The following is a 19,973-nucleotide window of genomic DNA, read 5'->3' as shown; positions in this document are numbered from 1 at the left end:
GTGAATGTAAGATGAGTTATACTCGACTATACTCGATCATACATACATACATACATTATATATTTGTGTACGTAATGAGTAAGGTTTTCCTATCAATCTGGACGTGAAAAGAATGAATTTTTTTTGTTGTAATTCTTCACAAGCCTTGGTTCTACTTACTGCAAACTGTGAATTTGTTTCCACTCAACAGTTCAGTAATTGTTCCCCCAGCGCCCGGTGTATTATGAAGCCCGGTGGTGGTGGTGGTTGTGGCGAAGCCTGTGTGGTCATGCTGCACGTGCTTTCTTTTGGAAAAGATTGAGATAGACCCTGATTAGTGCTAACTTTCAGGTAAGATCCTGAAAGTACTGAAAAGTACTTACTTTTCAGACTCAACGTCGTCATAGGAAATTTCTACTGACAAATTTATCGCGGTCTATGTGGACAGATTAGTGAGACCCTGTCACTTGCCTTCTATGATTTTGAAAAATTTGATTTGATTGCAGATGTATTTTCTATATATTCTCTTAGGGTTTAATCGCTGATTTTTTTTTGAATAAACGCCGGAAGTTCGTCTTTGGATTCAGGAATAAGTGCTGACTATCGACTCATCCGATCCGATGTAATGACACAAATACGGAGCATTATCATTCTTTTTTCATTGTTAGAGAAAAAAAGAACGGGGTAGGCATCAGATGATGGTTCTATGCCGTGATTTGTACGTGATCTAATTAACTAATCGTTAGTAATTATGAATTATTAGATGCTGCACAATGTTTTTATGTCTGTGTACACATATTCTGTGTAGGTGACATAGATTTGTCTTTTGTTTCGGAAATGCTGATGGTATTTTCTACTCGACAGTGTATTAATCTATTAATGTGTATTTAAGAGTAGGCCTATAACCCTTGGCAAAAAATTTCGTCTTTCCAGTTTTTCTACTGGAATAACGTATTTATACAACAAACAAGGCAATGATCTATTTATATACATATCTCTAATGGCTACTGCATTTTTGTCGGGTTCTGATTACAGCTGGTATTGGAAAATTTCTTTCTGTATTTTGAAGTGATTATTTCTGTGAATACCTCTCGTCTCGCGCACTCCGACCTTCCTCTCCCAATAATGCTGACGTAATAAACATAATAAAATTATGAATTTGTTGTCAAAAAGTTTGAGGGGTGGGAATTTTTTGAAGTATCGAACAGGGGGCCGCTGACTTGGAGAACTCAGGAAATCGGATATGCTAATGTCAATGTAATTCTTTATCGATGCATGATTCTGATAAATGAATTCTAAACAATGAAATTTCTCCATTCACCTGCTGCGAATTCACTAGGGGTATTTTGCGTAATCGCGTTGAAAATTCGGGAAACTTCAGGGAATTTGTGAATGGTTGAAAGTGGCTCGCCCAGTTAGAGTCAGTCATGTCCAGTACATGATCCATGGCCGTGTCTGTCAGTTGGATGGTGTATTATAGGTCGATACGGTGCAATTCTGAAATTCTTCATTGGTTTAGGTTCATTTTACCGTTTGTAGAATCGGTAAATATTTTCAGTCGGCATCTGTTCGTAAGAATCAGAGATTCCCGACCGATCATAGATTCACGCTGTGACTTAATGCTTTTCCATTATATCTACACTTATCATACAGAGTTTTAGATCTCGTACTAGCTTCAGACTAACTCAACTGCAGTCCAGCATTTTTGCACCATTTTGACGTGATCTAACCCCGGTATGTCTTCATATTTCACCCATTAATTACCGGTTAACAACCTTTCAAACATGGACCCTTTTATGAGTGCTTCTTTATAGAATGAATGCATTGTAACCGCAATAATTTTACGGGTTGAATTCGCGGTTCTATTATCTCTATCCAACCACCGTGAATCGAAAACGTCACGGCCGCATATTCCGAAATGGATATTCGAAAAGTATTCTGCGCGACGAAATTCTTTTGGAACCCGTTTTTATGCGCGAGTTTTTCGTGGAATTTGATTGTATGATTAATGTGAACGCGTCGGTATTTGAAATAAGTATGAACGCTTTAAGACTGACTGAGAGCAGAATCATCCGTCTTTTCACAACTACAGAGGAATTGTTGTGATTTTTTTATAGAAAAACTCATTGCAAAACTAGAAAAACTTCAAAATGGTCCTTCATCTAATATAAGACACACAGCCAAGGCTAGTCGGTATATTCTCTTGTTCTCTAGGTTTAAGTCTTGGTTAATTCTTCAACCATCGACTGTCGTTATTTTTACTTTTTTGGACTGTGCGCGCGTGCGGGTATCGACCCAATCCGGTCAATGGCGCGTGAGGAGCCAGATTTTGCCGGAACGATTCCGTGTATGGAAATTGACGATGACAAATTAATCCGATCATTTCGATAATTGTTCCGGAGAAGATCTAGAGAAAGCCTCGAATGCGAGGAACGTGACACTCATTCACACCTCACACGCAGATCATAGTATCTGCATCAGTTTCTCATTCAGAAAATGTCTACTTGTTTCCCAAGCGGTTTTTTCTTGTCTTTGATATCATGCGTATATATATATATATATATATATATATGTGTGCATATAATAGAATGAAAAACGACCTTTCACTGAATAGATAACGTGTATGTACAAGTATTTTACTGTGTCAAGACTATGACTATCAGTCACATGTATTCGCTGAATGATTATTATGAATGGAAAATTCTTGTATAGAAATCTTTTTTCTTCGGAATCATCAATGCTGGCGATTCAGTTTATAGCTGATCAGCGCATTGGCGAATGAGGACACGTTTAGGATTGATTGAATGGGGTTAGACCTGAAAATTTGAAAGGACATTTCATTTGAAAAGGGTGCATTTGCCCATGTGAATGCCAAAGGTGTAAGCGTTGATGAAGCTCTGGCAACCATCCCCCACTAGATTTAAGAAAATAAACCGAGTGAAAAGGGTTTATCTGGCTTTTTCAGGGTCTATTTGGATTTATTGTCCATTCGTTCTTAACGTTTTTGAGGGCGCATTAAAATGTTGAATCGGTTTGGATTGGTTTGCCCCTTAATCGACCATTTCAGAACATTGGTTTCAACCCGGCACTGTTACCCTTCCCGAGAATATTACAGTTGATTAATTTCGAAATTAACTGGTTCTTGTAAATGATGACAGTACATTTAAGGAATGAAAGTCACTTGCCCGAGGGGCAAGCATATTTGAAATTTCGCTTGCCCCCTCCAAAAGCTACTTCCCCTACACAGGCAGTCCGATTGGTGGCACTATCATCCGTTGCATCGAGTGGAAAAAACATTTTCTGACATTAAATTTCACTAGCCCGGGGGGGGGGGGAGACAAGTGATAATGATAACCTACTTGCCCTGATGAGAATATACTTGTCCTGGGCAATCGGACAAGTTCTTAGATCGGACCCTGAGAGGTCATCGAATGTAACAATATTCAAAATGTAATGTTATTATCAGTTGAATGAGTTGAAGTCTATGTACTGAATGCGACGTGTAACGTGTAGCGCTGGCTGAGTTTTGTTTGACAATGTTCTCCTTGACAACATTATTAGCATTCCAGTCTATACCGATATCAATCTCTACGAACCATAAACGAAATGGAGTCACTTACGCCGTGTGCCACACAAGCTTAATCTCTTTTTTTCATCAGTTATGCTGTAGTGTCCCTAAAATTGTCGAAGTCCAAAAATGATAACGATATCGGTGATGGTATTAAATCAATCAGTGGTTCCTACCACCCATCTTCAGTCTGAAACCGACGAGTCAGAACCACCCGAAACATTTCTAGTGATTCGAATAAACTTAGTCTTTCAACAATTGTGGGATTTTGCAAATGATATTTAATGATAATAAACTGGGTTCAAAAATGATAATGAATGATATATTTATAAAATATTATCATTAATAGATAGTAAGACCTAAGTAATGATAATGAATGTAATTCATATAGCACAGGTATCTATTTTTAAAACAGTTCTAATGCACTCCTCGGGAGCAAAGGTTAAAAATGTCGCATAGATTCCGAAAAACAGGAAAATAGCCAACAAAGTGTTTGATCATGATTTTTTTCATCTGAAGATCCTTTGTGGGAAATCCATGGAAAAAATATATATATATATATATATATATATATATATATATATACCAGTAACAGGAGTAAATAAAGAGGGGTTACTCATAATTCTGAAATGTCAACGTTGCTCGTCGAGTAGGCCTACCTAGTTTATGAATAGGCCTACCTGGTTTATCTACTGAATTCTGACGCAGAAAAAAAACCATCTTAACCTCAATAACTATTCGTTGTTGTCAGGTATAGAGTGTTATTAGAGATTATAGGTTAAAATAAGCTCCTTTCGAAATCGCTGTGAATATTCACTGTGGCAAAACCACAATTCAATTTGTGGTCTGTGGTTTATATACATATTTTTTTTTATGAGTAACTATCGAAAAACTTATTTGTAATGAGAATATAAATCATTGACATTATTAGTGAAATAAAATCCCATTAAGTAGGAAAAGTTATCGAGTCCGAAATGTGTGTCTTTGATATTCCTTTCCAGATTCCAGACTATCACGATTGTACAGTTGATATGTTAATAGCTATAGTTTATTCATTCATACTCGAGGTAACTTTTCGCGCTATATTTTCCGTTCTTGGTGTGCAATTTATATATATTATCATTACAACACACGCTCAAAGCGTTTCACCGATGGTGATTACTAGTAAATTATATTAGTAAATATATTTTTGAATATTATCGCGAGTGAATGCCCCGGATTATGGTAGGCTGTATTGAATGCAGCTATGTCGTGATTATCTAAAGATAGTTTTCAATCTATCTATATGGATTCATGTGATTGATGCAGTTGATGAAATGTTGATTTTGTCATGTGTCGCATTATGAATTGTTTTCGTGCTGCTGCTCTGTATTGAATGTGTACTGCTGCTGCTGCCGCTGCTGCTGCTGCTGCTGGTATCATGTATAAATTCATTAATTCCTTCGTGCGTAATTGTCGCTCATCCGTCGGGTTACGGAGGCAAGCGCCGCTTGTTACTGGGGTGACCGGTATTCTCAATGGGGTTTTAGATATTATTCGAACATGCGAAACGTCCCAATCGGTGATATATCGATTAGATAAAGAGACCTCATAATCAGTATAGCGCGGTTAGTGAGTGCCGGGACTAGCTGTATCAGGCTACATCATCAACACTTATAATCTTATGAATCTCACTCGTGTATTCCTAGATATGACTGTGCTACGAAACTTGACGCCAGTTTCGATGCTAATCCTAAGCCGCGATCACAGGGTAAAACTGGCCTAGACCGGGCCAGATTCATATTTGGCCCATGGTTTATGTGAATCACTCACTTCCTTGTGAATAAATGCTACGAAAAAAGATGCTGTGGCAGGTGAGGTGAATCACTAAGCATTCACATGGAATCAAGCTATTGGTGCTATGGGCCTAGTCTGGTGTTTTTGGTTGGGACAAATCGACTTTCGTCTAAGATCTTGCTCATATGTCTTTCTAGAGTCAGTTCCGTATATGGCTATATGGCTGTGCAATAGACCTTCACTTCAGTTTCAATGCTAACTCTAGGCATAGAAACCCTATTTTGTCAGGAGAACCTCCCTTACCGAGAACACACAGTTAGTTTGAATTTCATGCCGAATTCTGTTGAAGGAACAAACAAGATTAACGACGAATCATTAGATAATATTTCAATGTTTGACAATAAATGGCAGACATCTTTACGGGCTCGGTGTAAATTGATATCGTTCTTTGCTCATTTACAGAAAACCCAACGTCCTCCTCGCCGAAATTTACCGTCGTTTTATGATTATTTGTCGATGACATATTTGCCATCCAGGTTATCAGACCAATGACGTACCTACTTATGTTTTTGAATGATATACCAGTTAAACTGAATCTCGATTTTCATATCAGCCCTATGTAAATATATGTATATATACATAATGTAATATGTGATTGTTTGTTCTAAGATCATGGGTCAAAAGGGGTTTTGTATAAGAATAGAAATAGGATAGAACATACCGCAGCATTAGATTCAATGAAGTTGAATTCAAAATGTTTTATTCAGAGTTTTTCGATTATAACTTTTGGGTTTAGTTGAATATGGTAGATCGTTGTGTAATCAGTTCCTTAAACTCCTGTTGAATTTTGAACCATCTCAAGATTTTTTTCATCGTATTTGTGTGCTACAATTTTCAGAGAAAATATTTCATAATGCGAATTGAAAATCTAGTGATCTCACAGATCAGGGAACTTCAGGGTATTCCCTGCAGGAAAAATCAGGGAATTTTGACTTTGAATTGTCGTTCTTGGCTGGTGACGAGTGGCACAAGGAACCTCTTGATGAGACACAGCCCCCACTGAAGATATATCTTATAGTTTAATCAGGGACGTTATGGTCAAGGGCCGGGGGAAATTACGGAATTTTAGATTTGCTGGTCCGTAAGAACCCTGAATATATACCACATGCATTCAGATTTTGAGCGTGTCCCTGTAAGGAGACGAGCTAGGTCTATTTAAAATGGTATTTGTATTGTTTAGACTCACTGCCTGAACATGTAAAATATGTTGTTAAGAAGTAGTTTTCGAGCTGCGTAGTTTTCGAGAACCACTCCTGCGTTGGTTGTCGTTTGTTTTATTGTCGAACGAGTGAATAGAACCGTCTCGAGATTGTTTCACGATTTTATTCAGTCGGCCGAAATATTTGCGTCGTTCTAGGTATAAAAACGACCCCGACGTTCGTTCGTACTCGCGGCGAAAATCTATTTCGATAAAACTCGTGTCGTTTTATGTCATGTGCTCCTCTACTACGGTGTCAGGTCATATGATAATGAATCATAATTGTCTATAATTACCGTATCGATGTTTTCAGGTCTGGATTTGAATAGACTGATGATCCACGTGTAAAGTATATTCTGTGTAACTCGGTGATGGGTTTTCCAGCAGAAATTCTAGAATCCATAATTTCTGTTCGTAGGTTTGTCAGAACATTGATTATGAATGTTTTTAGCAAAATATGTGAAATAAAACTATCATTTTGTCCCTGTATATGCATAGTGATTTTATAGACGGTTGGGGTTGTCCTAAAGATGGCTATTAAGATGAAGTCAAAATGTTAAATAAACTTACTAGCTCGAGGAAACATTTCGGACTGTTTTTATTCTAAGTGTTGGATTTACAGGGTTAGGGTAATGATAACGCGGATGGTTGGTAGAAAGCCTGCCTCTTATCCTAGGTCTGGTGGCGTTTCAAACAATGATCGAACCAGGAAGAGATTTTTCATGATTCAGGTGTAAGCGTTATGATAATGCTCTGTTTAGCAGACACCGTCGTCATGTTCTGCTGGTCATCGGAGACATGTTTATATTGTGTTTGTACTTGTCTCTTTCTCTCCCGTGCCAGCGACTTTTGACGTGAACCGTTCAATTAAAGGTTAAGTGTATTTGACCATTAATTCCACCGCTATCAGCTATGATTCTACAATTCTAAGATAAAGTCGCGATGTCCCTGATTTTTTAATGTTCTCCGACGTGTAATGATTCCGATAGCTGGTGTTCTTACTGTGAATGCTATCTTCATCATGATTTACGTAGGAAATTGAAATTTCCATTCTCTCCCTTTCTCTCTCTTTTTATAGAATACACTTTTCTATTGACTCTTTATTCATCGTCGTATACAAACATAGTTGTAGAATAAAGCGTTGTTGCCAACTGCGATGCAACCTGTGAAGGCGTCCCGTGCATTTTTTAGTGGGTTGATAGTGCTTCACCGATGTAATTATTATACAATAAGCACCTATAGACACGAAATCAACATTTCATAAAAAATGAGCCACCTCACCACACACACACACATACACACTCACCGCCAAGTACAATTCAACAGGTGCTATTATTACTGGTAGCGGTGGAGACCGGGTGCGGAGACCGGGTGCGTGCCGGCATCCGACAACCAACCTGAGTAAACGCATTCACTCCCTAGGCAGTCAGTCCGTTCAAATTTACCCCGTTGCGGGAATGGAGATTTTTAGAATGGACCGAATCGATGCTGTGAGTCGACTGATGTTTTTAAATCAGCTGATATCGCTGGTCCAGCTCAACGCTACACTGGGATTGACGACGGTTAATTAAAGCCAAGTTTCTATTGCCACGCAGAGAAATGGTCAGTTCTGAAATTTAGAACGGACCTGGATCAGTTTTTTTGGTATGGTCTAAATTTGTGCCTTCTAGAATGCAACGGTCCAAGTCTGAACGGACTTTTCTCGTGTGTGAAGGTTTGGTTTGTTCGAAAATGGAATGGACTAATTTAGAACTGACTATTCGCTAGTGCGAACGATTGGTCTGTTCTGAATTTGAACCGACTAAATTTGAAACATTTTAGATGACTTAGCGTGAACGGGGATCATTGACACTCTAGCTCTCTATTCAGTCTATTCTACTCTGGTTGTCAAGCTTCGATGCGTTGAATTGAATATTCTCATCCAACGCAACAATGATAACGGCAGCCGTGGACACGTGTACGGTGTGTAGCGAGCGAGCGTGTGCCCGGCGAGCGTGTGCCGAGCTAGCGAGCGTGATGGTATTTAGAGCGTCATCGTCCCCCGCAGAGTTTTCGCCGTTACAAATAAACATCTCGTTTGTCGCTATCGACGCAACTGTGAAAAACATAACGCAAAATGATGGTTCTTCGATCGCGGGATTGTGGGGACTGCGTCTCGGACTGCGTATCGGATGATGTGATGGGTTCGCATGGTTCTCTGGACTGAGTCGTTATCGCTGGTCTCCACCGATCGGATAAACATCGAGATAAATACTATCGGCGTATTTTTGCTTCGTTGGAGATATTTTTATTCATCATGAGGTAAACAACATTTCATAATCCACGCAAAAATTCGGAAATATCTGAAAATTTGAAAAAATTATTTTTTGATAATCTCGATGGATCAAACACTCGAGTTCGAGTTGTAATGATAAAATCCTACAATGCAAACGATAAATGAGTGTGAAAAATTTCATTTCGACATTTCAATTTTTCACTCTGTGTTTTGGATTTTAAACTTATATTCACTGTATTGTATTTGATATAAGTATCCCTTAATTGATTAACATAAGAAAATTACAGGTGATAATAAGATAATGTTATACAACTCGATGGACATCAGCAGAAGATGTATCCATAAGAACATGGCCCTGGCACCCATTGCGTTACCCCTAGTTTGTATTATTTCTGATTCTTTAATCAGTCTCCGCGTTCTGGATTGTAAATACATTTCATGATTTTCCACTTTGACCTTTGAAGAATTTAGAAGTGAAAAAAAGGTTTTTTTTAAGCTTTTTAGTTATCGGAATGCTGTCATGCCTAGTATAATTTTATTCATTTTTAAAAAAAATATAAGGTGGCATCGATGATTTATGATTTTGATGACGTGAAGTTTTTGATTTCCGCGAAGCCAGCTGTTCCCAAAGTACACGCATTCACTGAAAATCTACATCACATCCAGGATGTCAGATTTCACACACGCACACATATATATATATATATATATATATATATATATATATATATATATATATATATATATATATATATATATATATATATATATATATATATATATATATATATATATATATATATATATATATATATATATATATATATATATATATATATATATACTAATGACTAATATTGTATATTTTGTTATCAGCTCAGTTTGATTGAAGTACGTCTAGAATTCGCCAACAATCGATGATTTGTTTTTAAATTTTCCGCCCACGAATCGTTTCAGTTTTTAAAACTAGTCACTTGACCTGAATGGAGTGAGGACGAGTTTTATCCATGGCAACTTTCTATAGCTAATCATCGGGGCCCAATTCCGCTGGTTAACAATTGACTATATGGGTAAAAACCAATTGAAATCAAACCCATGTTTCGTTCCCGGCAGGTGCCGTGAGGGTCACACAAAAAAGAGCATAAAATCAAATAAATTAATCAAATAGATAAAAGGGACAAATTCCCTGGTTAAACATAAAAAACACATTTGGAATGAACTAGTAATTCGAGCTGTAGAACTATTGGTGCTGGTGAAACTGAGTGCAGTCTCAGTTGTCATATCCTTTGACCGATGATAGTTGAGCTCTTGAAATTAAAACTGACCTTACTGAAAACATGCCTAACATTTCATTATTTTCATTTCCCCAAAAAAAATCGTGCGACGAAATTATAGGTTTTTACCATTCATTCTATTATATACATTATTTCTATAATTCTAGATTGCTTTTTGTTTTTATTGTTTGTTAATATTACGAATGGCTTTCAAATTGCAACTGGCTTGGCAACAAGAATTCATGACTAATCATACTCAAAGGACCGACTGTCTGTTGTCCCTAGGGCGGTGCTCACAAAACATTTGAAAGTCAGCGTTTTTCAATGTTCGAAATTTGTGATAGTAATCGCTGATGTTGAGGTATTATAGACCCAATGGTATATATTCCATCGCTAAACCAGGGAGCCACCTCCCCGGCTAAACTAACGACCTGGATGAGCTGAATCTGGCCACCGAGACTTATTGTTTCACAGTTGAAGGGTTCGAGTTTTGATACCAGTCTCATTTCTATAATCAATTCAATTTAGACGATTTTTGGACTGAAGTCACAGTGTTGTCCTGGGCTCAGTCGCGTCCAAAAATGGTCTTAAGTTGTTAGATTGGCTATTGTATTGAAATGGTCTGAAATCCGAGTCACGTCTAGGCCCGGGAGCTAAGTGATGAATGGGCTTTTATGATTTTGTCATTTTGGTCGGGTCACTACCCGTTGAGCCTAGAATTTCTATATACGATTAAGCCATTACCATATGGCCTTTCCCCTTATAACGGTTCTCTCTCTGTCGAACCCAATACGCAATCATTGGCTATTATCGATTGAATGTAAGTTTACTATTGTACATGTGGCATGTTCAGATGTGTGGCTGTACATACTGATAATTGAATATTACATCAACAACGAATACAGCTACAACACTGATATTTTACTGTAAACCTGATATTTTTCACATGTTTTAAATGTGCCAATCTCCTCGGCAAGACTCAGTGCGGTTTATTATACCTGTGCATTAATCGCCTGAACTTCATTCCAACAATTTTTATCTAGCATTTTTCATAGAATGAGAAATCATTTTTGCATCTCTCAACCCGCTGAGCTCCACTCAGGGTATTATCAGCAGGTCCAGTTTTATCCCTCAACCCGCTGAGCTCCACTCAGGGTATTATCAGCAGGTCCAGTTTTATCCCTTAACCCGCCGAGCACCACTCAGGGTATTATCAGCAGGTCCAGTTTTATCCCTCAACCCGCTGAGCTCCACTCAGGGTATTATCAGCAGGTCCAGTTTTATCCCTTAACCCGCCGAGCACCACTCAGGGTATTATCAGCAGGTCCAGTTTTATCCCTCAACCTGCTGAGCGCCACTCAGGGTATTATCAGCAGGTCCAGTTTTATCCCTCAACCTACTGAGCGTCACTCAGGGTATTATCAGCAGGTCCAGTTTTATCCCTCAACCTACTGAGCGTCACTCAGGGTATTATCAGCAGGTCCAGTTTTATCCCTCAACCCGCTGAGCACCACTCAGGGTATTATCAGCAGGTCCAGTTTTATCCCTCAACCTACTGAGCGTCACTCAGGGTATTATCAGCAGGTCCAGTTTTATCCCTCAACCTACTGAGCGTCACTCAGGGTATTATCAGCAGGTCCAGTTTTATCCCTCAACCTACTGAGCACCACTCAGGGTATTATCAGCAGGTCCAGTTTTATCCCTCAACCCGCTGAGCTCCACTCAGGGTATTATCAGCAGGTCCAGTTTTATCCCTCAACCTACTGAGCACCACTCAGGGTATTATCAGCAGGTCCAGTTTTATCCCTCAACCTACTGAGCACCACTCAGGGTATTATCAGCAGGTCCAGTTTTATCCCTCAACCTACTGAGTGTCACTCAGGGTATTATCAGCAGGTCCAGTTTTATCACTCAACCTACTGAGCTCCACTCAGGGTATTATCAGCAGGTCCAGTTTTATCCCTTAACCCGCCGAGCACCACTCAGGGTATTATCAGCAGGTCCAGTTTTATCCCTCAACCCGCCGAGCACCACTCAGGATATTATCAGCAGGTCCAGTTTTATCCCTCAACCCGCTGAGCACCACTCAGGGTATTTTCAGCTGGGTCGAGGTTTCTCGTTCTGTATTATGGGGTGAGATGCTGAAGAAGAACTGATGAACCCCGATGTGATGAGACTAGTGACTAGTCGCTAATACTTTTCAGTAATGCGTTCGCCAGTCTATAATTTCAGACAATACGAGAGGTGTCTTTATAACGACCTGTAGACTTTACTTCGGTCTTTCAATGTATATGATGTATTATTATCAGTTCACACCGATCAATATATACCTACATATATCTACATATATCATTACATCGCGAGGGGAACGGACATTTCTTTTGTTTTAGAATCATATGAATCGATTGTCCGAGCGCTGGTAAAAACAGTCGAAATATTCATGAGATATTTCTGTAGGCCAGTAATTGATTGGACATTGTGTTGTAATTGCGATTTGTCCAATGCTGGAAGAGTTAAATTATTCAAGTTACCGGGTCTTTTTCCCAGCGGACTTTCATGAATGCACACATATTATGCATTACTTATGTATATATTATGGCTTACGTATAATTGACATAATGAAAACAATGTATCGTTTCTAATCTACATGAAACCATTAAAGTCATCTATGAATAAGTTTTTCAGAAATTCGATCAAAACCACGTTTTACGTTTCATTCACTTTGAGACTGGGACCTTAAGAAAAGAATTTTCTTCTTTTATTTAGTGAAAATGTCAGAAGATTTTTGGGGCTATGTTCGTTTGAGGATTTCATGTGTATTGAAACATGTGGCAATTGCGAGCGTTCTTTTTACCCGGGCCGATCACTGGTGCCAAGTGCGGGCCCATACCCGTTTGATGCGGACTCATTTTGATTTGGCCCTACCAAAGAATGTAGCAGCACTGGTCAAAATATTCCATGCGAATGCTGACTGGTTGTGGAAGTGACTCAGCTCACTTGCCACAGCCAATTTGATAGCGTTTTAGCGAGTAATTTACATATGAACACGCTCTCTGATTAGACTCAGGCTAAATATGACTGGGGCCTCTGGTCTGGGCCTGTTTGACTAAATCCTCTCCGTACGATGGCGGTTATATATTTTGCGATCTCATGAAGACGATGTAACCAGCAAATAGTAGCAACCCTCCCATTTTTAGGAATGTTTCATGGATGTTGATTGTGAGTTCAGTTGTTAGATGGTATATGTATGGAAATTGAATCGTATATTGATCAGCGCTACATGTACGGTATATTAGAATGATTACGGTACAGCTAGAACTGAGCGCTATGCTGCAGTGTATATCGTACGATTGTAGGTGGTGGTACTGCCTCAGTTTGCAGCAGTCAGGAGCCGAGGAAATACATACATCGCTCCTCATCGGGGTTTACTGGCTCGACCGGTAACGTTTCCCTTGTTGTAGGAAGTAATTCTATTGTCATCGTGAAAATGGTTTATTTTATCGTTTTCAATCGGTAAGCAGAGCTTTCATCATTTTTCAGATCTTCCGTATAACAGCTGGAGAGTTTTTTCGTGCGTTTGTTCAAGGGCAACCCAAGGGTGTGGCCCGAGTCCTATTCGTCAAAGTTTCTCCAATTCAAAATAATTTACTCAATTTGCATTATGAATTTTGTTTAACTTGATTGCGGCTTCGATTTAGAGAATGATTCCTTTTTGAACTTTAATTTTCCCATTTTAATTTTGGCGATTTTAATGGTTTTTATTTCCGCTTTGAATGTAGTTTTCTATTCATGAACGTCTTAATTTGAAAGCTTCTGGTTTTCTAAAATACTTAGAAAGCTTGTACTTCATCAGAACTATCTTTTCGTATGCTTTTTACCTTGTTTAATTGTTGAACTATGAGACGGCCCTTGAAAAGTTAGACTCGGATTCATCTTTATTCATCTTTGAGTCCAATAATGTCACATTTGGCAAAACCATATGCGAACAGCCTATTTGAATTTCAAATTGCGTCTTTATTTATCATATCCATAATGAAATAGGCATCCGGATGTATGTTAGCTTATGAAGGGTTAATACAGAGGGACAGCGCAATCATCATTTAATCAGTTATTCATAGGCCAATGTTCACGATTTATTTTATGATGGGCAAATAATCAAGTATTTTGCGAATGAATGCCGTATCATTATATTATATACATTATCTACGAACCAATTTTTTGCGCTCGGGGAAACGAAAATCACGATATATTTTACATGATATAATAGTAGTTATAATGATGATGGTTTGTGGTAGTCATCACGGGCGCCGTGCGGTAAATGATGGTTACAGCTGTTATTGTAAAATAGCTATCTGTTGAAGTGCCGCTTAAAACCATCCAATCTGAGCCGTTTGTTGACACAGAATATACAACATAATTGTCTAATCACAATGGCAATGAATCGCTTGGTCTAATCGGGGGTTATACCGATGTCACACTGCCCAGGGTAATCGCCAAGCTGGTAATGTTAATGAGGACTCGACGTTCCACTGTGGCAGTCTAAGATTCCACTTGTGGCAAGTGAGGATCCACCAGGTGCGCTAGTGTGCATTCAGAAAACCATGCCAATCTTCTCGGATTCAATTAAAATCTATCCATAATTTTTCAGAATCTATGGATGATAAATAATAAAAATCGCGCTACGTTGTGAACCCTATCTATCGATTTGAGTTAAATTGGCTTATTTCTGATGGCAGTCTGAAAAAGTCTAGATGAAAGTTGATTGAAAGTGAACCTCATCAGTCGTCTGTGGCTATTTTTGAAAGTACATACTGCGAATGATGAGCCAGACTTAAAGTAGACTTAATGATGAATTGCGCTGAAGAAAAGTGAAGTCACATTTAAACCTGTAGCACATGTAGAACTACTGTTTGTTTTAAACATGGTTGAACTGACCGAACAGTTCAAGGCCAACAAAGAAAATGATTTGTTTAAGCCGTGATCACATGGAGACAATTTGGCCAGCGGTCAGAATTCATACAACGTAGTTAGCAATGAAGGGGTGTTTGAACCCACGACCTGGCATCTCTCACAGTGCTCTTACCACTGCTCCTCGAGTCTTAGTCTTACGAGAGAAATTCCGCAATTCAGCCATAGAGATCAAGTTCTTGAGTAAAAGGTGGCTACAGATTAAATAACAATCTAATCATCAGGCAAACTCTTGTTCTCTAGTCTTACTTTTACTGGCTTTGCCAATTTAAAAACAATCATTCTTATCGCTGAGATAGGTGTGGAGGTTCAGTACAGGACTCTCACCGATGATTATGCAATGCAACTGAATGCTCATCTCTGATCATAACTCATCATCGACTCCACACGGCTGGCATTCGGCTGACATTCGGCCGACATCGCCTCGGCCGCCGCCGCAGTGTATTGATGATGATAATGGTGAATAAAATAGCTGTTACTTTACAGCTCGTTATTTGATATCGAACTGTGAATTAACGAGCTAATATCAATATCGCTTTAAAAATACCCGACTGACTGACTGACTGTGAGCGATTGCTTTTTAACCGACCGAATCAAACTATCATACACCTCTATTATCAACGCGTCAATATATATTTTGTGCGGTATTATAATGTGTTGGTGGTTCGATGATGGATGGAGTCGTATTACTAACGATGCCAGTTCATTCAAACTATCGTTAATAAGTCTCATTATTAAATATTCATCACCCAAACTACGTGAAGTGCTGTTTCGCAACAAGACGCACGATTATTGATAATCGCGTGAGGCAAAAACCTGTGGAACGACGAGGAACTATAACAAATGATCAGATACGTTTTCAGAAGTTTATTGAGGGTCATGTGTAATTATTGCCGTTGCACCAGTTCATGTAGATACCTATCAGTGTGCTAAAAACCACTGACTTCATCTTGTTAACCGCTGTAATAAAACAGATTGATTGAATCTTATCTGCTTAACCTTATCAAGGTCATTGCCTAATATTCAAGGTCATGTATGAGCATTCTTCATGCAAAAGCTTTTTTCAAATTTCGTTCACCGAGTTCACTCAGTCCCAATGCTTCGATTTCTTGATCCAAAAACTAATCTAACAACTAAAGACCAGTCTTATGATTTAAGACCTTTTTTGGGCTTAAGCCATGACTGAAACTGGGTACAAAACTTATTGACCTAAAGAGTCATGTTGGTTTTGTGAAAGGATTTGTTTGAAACACCTTTTGAAATGTTGTATTGCTTGAAAATCGAAGGCCTGGTGTCTATCACTGCAAATATCGAGAGAGATTTTGGTCAGGTTTGACGTGTATCGACTTCCAGTCATTTTCTATTCACGTCATTCTTCTGGAATGTAATGAATTGCTCCCAAATCACACACACACAGCAACCATCCTCTCAGTTGACCTTTCATTTCTTGTCCCAATTTCTCTTTAGCCCGTGATCGCTTCTAGAAAAAATCCTTTGCAGAATATTACGATATTCTAATTGTTGATTTTGAATTTTAGAAAAATGTTTAAGGCGGGCATAGATCTGATTGAAAGTGGTCGCTAATGGCTACGTATAGGTCGATGCGACTAGTCTCTGGCAGACGCAAGAACATCATATGTCGGTTGTGACTGTGAAGAGGCAGTCGCAGAAAGTGAAACATGACTTACCGCGACTTTGCTTAAAGGTCGATGGGTCTTTGCGATGCTACAGGTCGCACCGAGGCAATAGCCGTTGCAAGGCAGACTTACCCCCGTCTAGTGTCATGTGGAATTTAAGACTAGTTGCGTAGTGTGGTTGACATTGATTAGATTTTCATATTTTAGTCGACCGATGACTGACTGAGTTTGATTTATCAGTTAACTGCAGTCTTACAGCAGGCCCTGCTAGCGTTATAGCTGTTTGATTCATTCCATTTCCAATTATCATTTCGAATAATTGTATATTTAAAACGTTGATCTGTGACAGCTGTTTTATTCCTAACTGCACATGTCTCATTTCTACAATACGTACATATATACTGTACATGTGTGATATTACGTGGCTGATTTGCTCCTGTTGGAGTTTGAGTTGGAGGTTGTAGGTAGTCGGAGTAGAGGTGGAGGTTGTAGGTAGTCGGAGTAGAGATGGAGGTTGTAGGTAGTCGGAGTAGAGGTGGAGGTTGTAGGTAGTCGGAGTAGAGATGGAGGTTGTAGGTAGTCGGAGTAGAGATGGAGGTTGTAGGTAGTCGGAGTAGAGGTGGAGGTTGTAGGAAATCGGAGTAGAGATGGAGGTTGTAGGTTGTTACTGCCCTTAATTGAGACATTTGAAGGGAAATCTTATGTAAAGTCATTTGCTTTGGACGTAATCAGAAATGTGATTAGCGTTGTATGAATTTTGTCGTATATTCTCGTGCTTCTATTAAGTAACAGCCCAGTTATAATCGCAATCCAGGATGGATCTAGAGCGGTCTCGGGGTTGGCACCTTTTTTCAAGACTACGACTGTATTGCCAATACCTGCATATTCTGACACTAATCCTTTCAGAATTTGCATTCTTTCTTATGCTAAGATTTCTTACAAAATACGTGTTGGTTTTTGGACAACTACTGCATGATTGCTTTACTTCAGGCTTGACACCTTTTCTCTTTTGGACCCAATTTTCCTCGATTTTTCCATTTCCCCCATAATTGAAATGACGTCACGTCGACATCCCCTATCCACGCATGCGTCATCAGGTGATTTCACATTTCCAGCTGATGCCGTTTTAATCTAACAGTTCATGTGGGAACACATATGAATTCGTAACATTTGAGCATATGTGATAAATATGAGGAGAACCATCGGAAAATTCATAGCCCGAGTCACAAAGTGCATTGATTTACACTAATCCGCACGAGAGAGTGTGACCTCGCATATTCATCAATTAATGCAAATCTTTAAAATGTGGCGTTAAAGTCTTGTCTATCGTGGATCATACTGAGTATGCGAATATATATGATTCTGCACCAAAAGTTATAGCAGCATTAGCCTCGTTATTGGAGGGCTGGCTAGAAACTGATGCGATGTCGCATTATAATTTTGTTGCTGATGTAAAGTAGTAGATGACTGTCATCCACATCGAACATAAGAAATGAACTAATATGAACTCGATGTAAATCACTAAACCAGGGACTTTTTCATAGATCATCTTCGTACACCTATTGCACGCTACTAAAGCTGCCATGTTTGATAGACGTAACAATTTTAACAAATCCAAGATGGCCGCTTATGAAATAAGTGTATTATATAATACTGATAAAACTAAAATACAAATACAGGGGTGAATCGAGCCTAAGTTGGTGAGTACTGCTCAGTCCAGTATCACACTACCAGATGGGGGGGGGGGGGTGGTAGCGTGTGGGGGTCGAGAAAATACATTATCACCAGATGCAACTGAGCATTTGTTTGGATGTCAAATTCGAAATCTGAATAGGGGGATTGTATATTCATTCATGAATACGTGTTAACCCCAGTACGCTGTGAAACGTGCCCCTCATCAGGGCTTTCGAGCGAAGGAAGAACTCCTGAATATTTTCATGAAATTAGTCTCTTTTTTCCGGAAATATTTTCCCATTGAGCCGATTAGATTTAAGCTTGTATGTAAAGTATGTGTATATAGTATGTACAGCATATGTCGTGTCGTATGCAGCCGCCGATGACTTCACCCAGCTGTTACTCTCTCTCTCTCTCTCTCTCTCTCTCCCGTATATACCATACCATCGTCGTGAAACGAACGAGAACGTAGTCACAGCCACCTGGTGCCGCGCAGTTAGAGCGACACTCGCCGACTACGTTTACCGGACCTTATCTATCATACAGGATACAGATGTGCGGGCATAGACCGGGCTCGGCGCTGCTGGTCTCGTCCGTTCGACGGATAACGAGGTTAAAACAATGGCCGCCGCCGGTGGAGTAGATTCTGTTTTATGATGCTTCATTTAGTAGCTTCCACTCAGCGAGTAGTCTCCGGGGTTCCGTATCGCATATACATATTGTATATAAGTAAACGAAGTGAGTACGCAAATATAAATTGTTCCGAAGAATTTATGCATTTATGGTAACGAAAAGCCTTCAGAGCTCGATCTCCGGATTACTGATGAATTGTTAATTCGAGAGATTCTCCGTTCTCCGTCCCGGCTTTCGGCTCGAATGAAAGATCACGGCGTAATTCAAATCGAATAAATAAAATTTTCAATCCGAAGTGAACTCGATTGAAATAACCGGTGCCTCGGTCCGTCTGGGATTAGTACGTATATTATTTTATTTTCATGTAAACCTATTATCGACGTATGCAGTATCGATTTAGCGTTTCTAGGAAATCCGGCTTCCAGTTAAAATGGCCGCCAATCTGACGCGATATCATTTAATGAAATTGATTCAGCTGTTCGGCTCGTATTCGTAATTAAACATTAAATATATTTACGTGTATATATTTCTGTTGTTCTATGAGGACTCAATATCGGGAAATATTTTATGAAATCTATATATGAGAGGCTGGATTAGTGTTAGTGGTACGAACTAACTGATCTAACTGATCTAATGTGTGGCATTCATACTCCAAATGGAAAGTGGAGCCATTGGTGAATTATGTATACGAAATTTGCTTGATTTCTTAATAAGCAGTACGTTCATTACGGGAGAAGTGGCCTTTTCGATTTCCCTTCTTTCTCGTTGATGCCTATAGTTTCAGTTGACCATTTATGAAACATGAAGAGCGAAAAGATAAAGCGTGAAATGTTTCGTTGAGGTGAAAAGTAGTTTATTCAATGTTTAAACGATACATATATACAGTGTTCCGCTTCAGCGCGAGCGGTTCCATTTTAACATCCACCCCTCT

At 39.1% G+C, this 19,973-nt stretch overlaps 1 protein-coding gene across 3 annotated transcripts in view; it reads left to right on the top strand.

Annotated features, from left to right (window-relative positions):
• LOC141906829 (DNA-directed RNA polymerases I, II, and III subunit RPABC3-like) overlaps nucleotides 1–19,973 on the top strand; it is a 38,921-nt gene that overhangs the window by 3,230 nt on the left and 15,718 nt on the right. The window contains exon 1 of one of the 3 annotated variants that reach the window (XM_074796249.1): nucleotides 13,525–13,643. The exons of the other annotated variants lie outside the window; for them this stretch is intronic. The gene's annotated coding sequence lies outside the window, so the exon portion shown is untranslated. Of the gene's footprint in view, nucleotides 1–13,524; nucleotides 13,644–19,973 lie in introns of those variants that run through there. 3 annotated transcript variants of the gene reach the window in all.

This window comes from Tubulanus polymorphus, chromosome 6 (assembly GCF_964204645.1).
Source record: "Tubulanus polymorphus chromosome 6, tnTubPoly1.2, whole genome shotgun sequence".
Lineage (NCBI taxonomy): Eukaryota > Metazoa > Nemertea > Palaeonemertea > Tubulaniformes > Tubulanidae > Tubulanus > Tubulanus polymorphus.
This window is presented reverse-complemented; position numbering and strand designations above follow the sequence as displayed.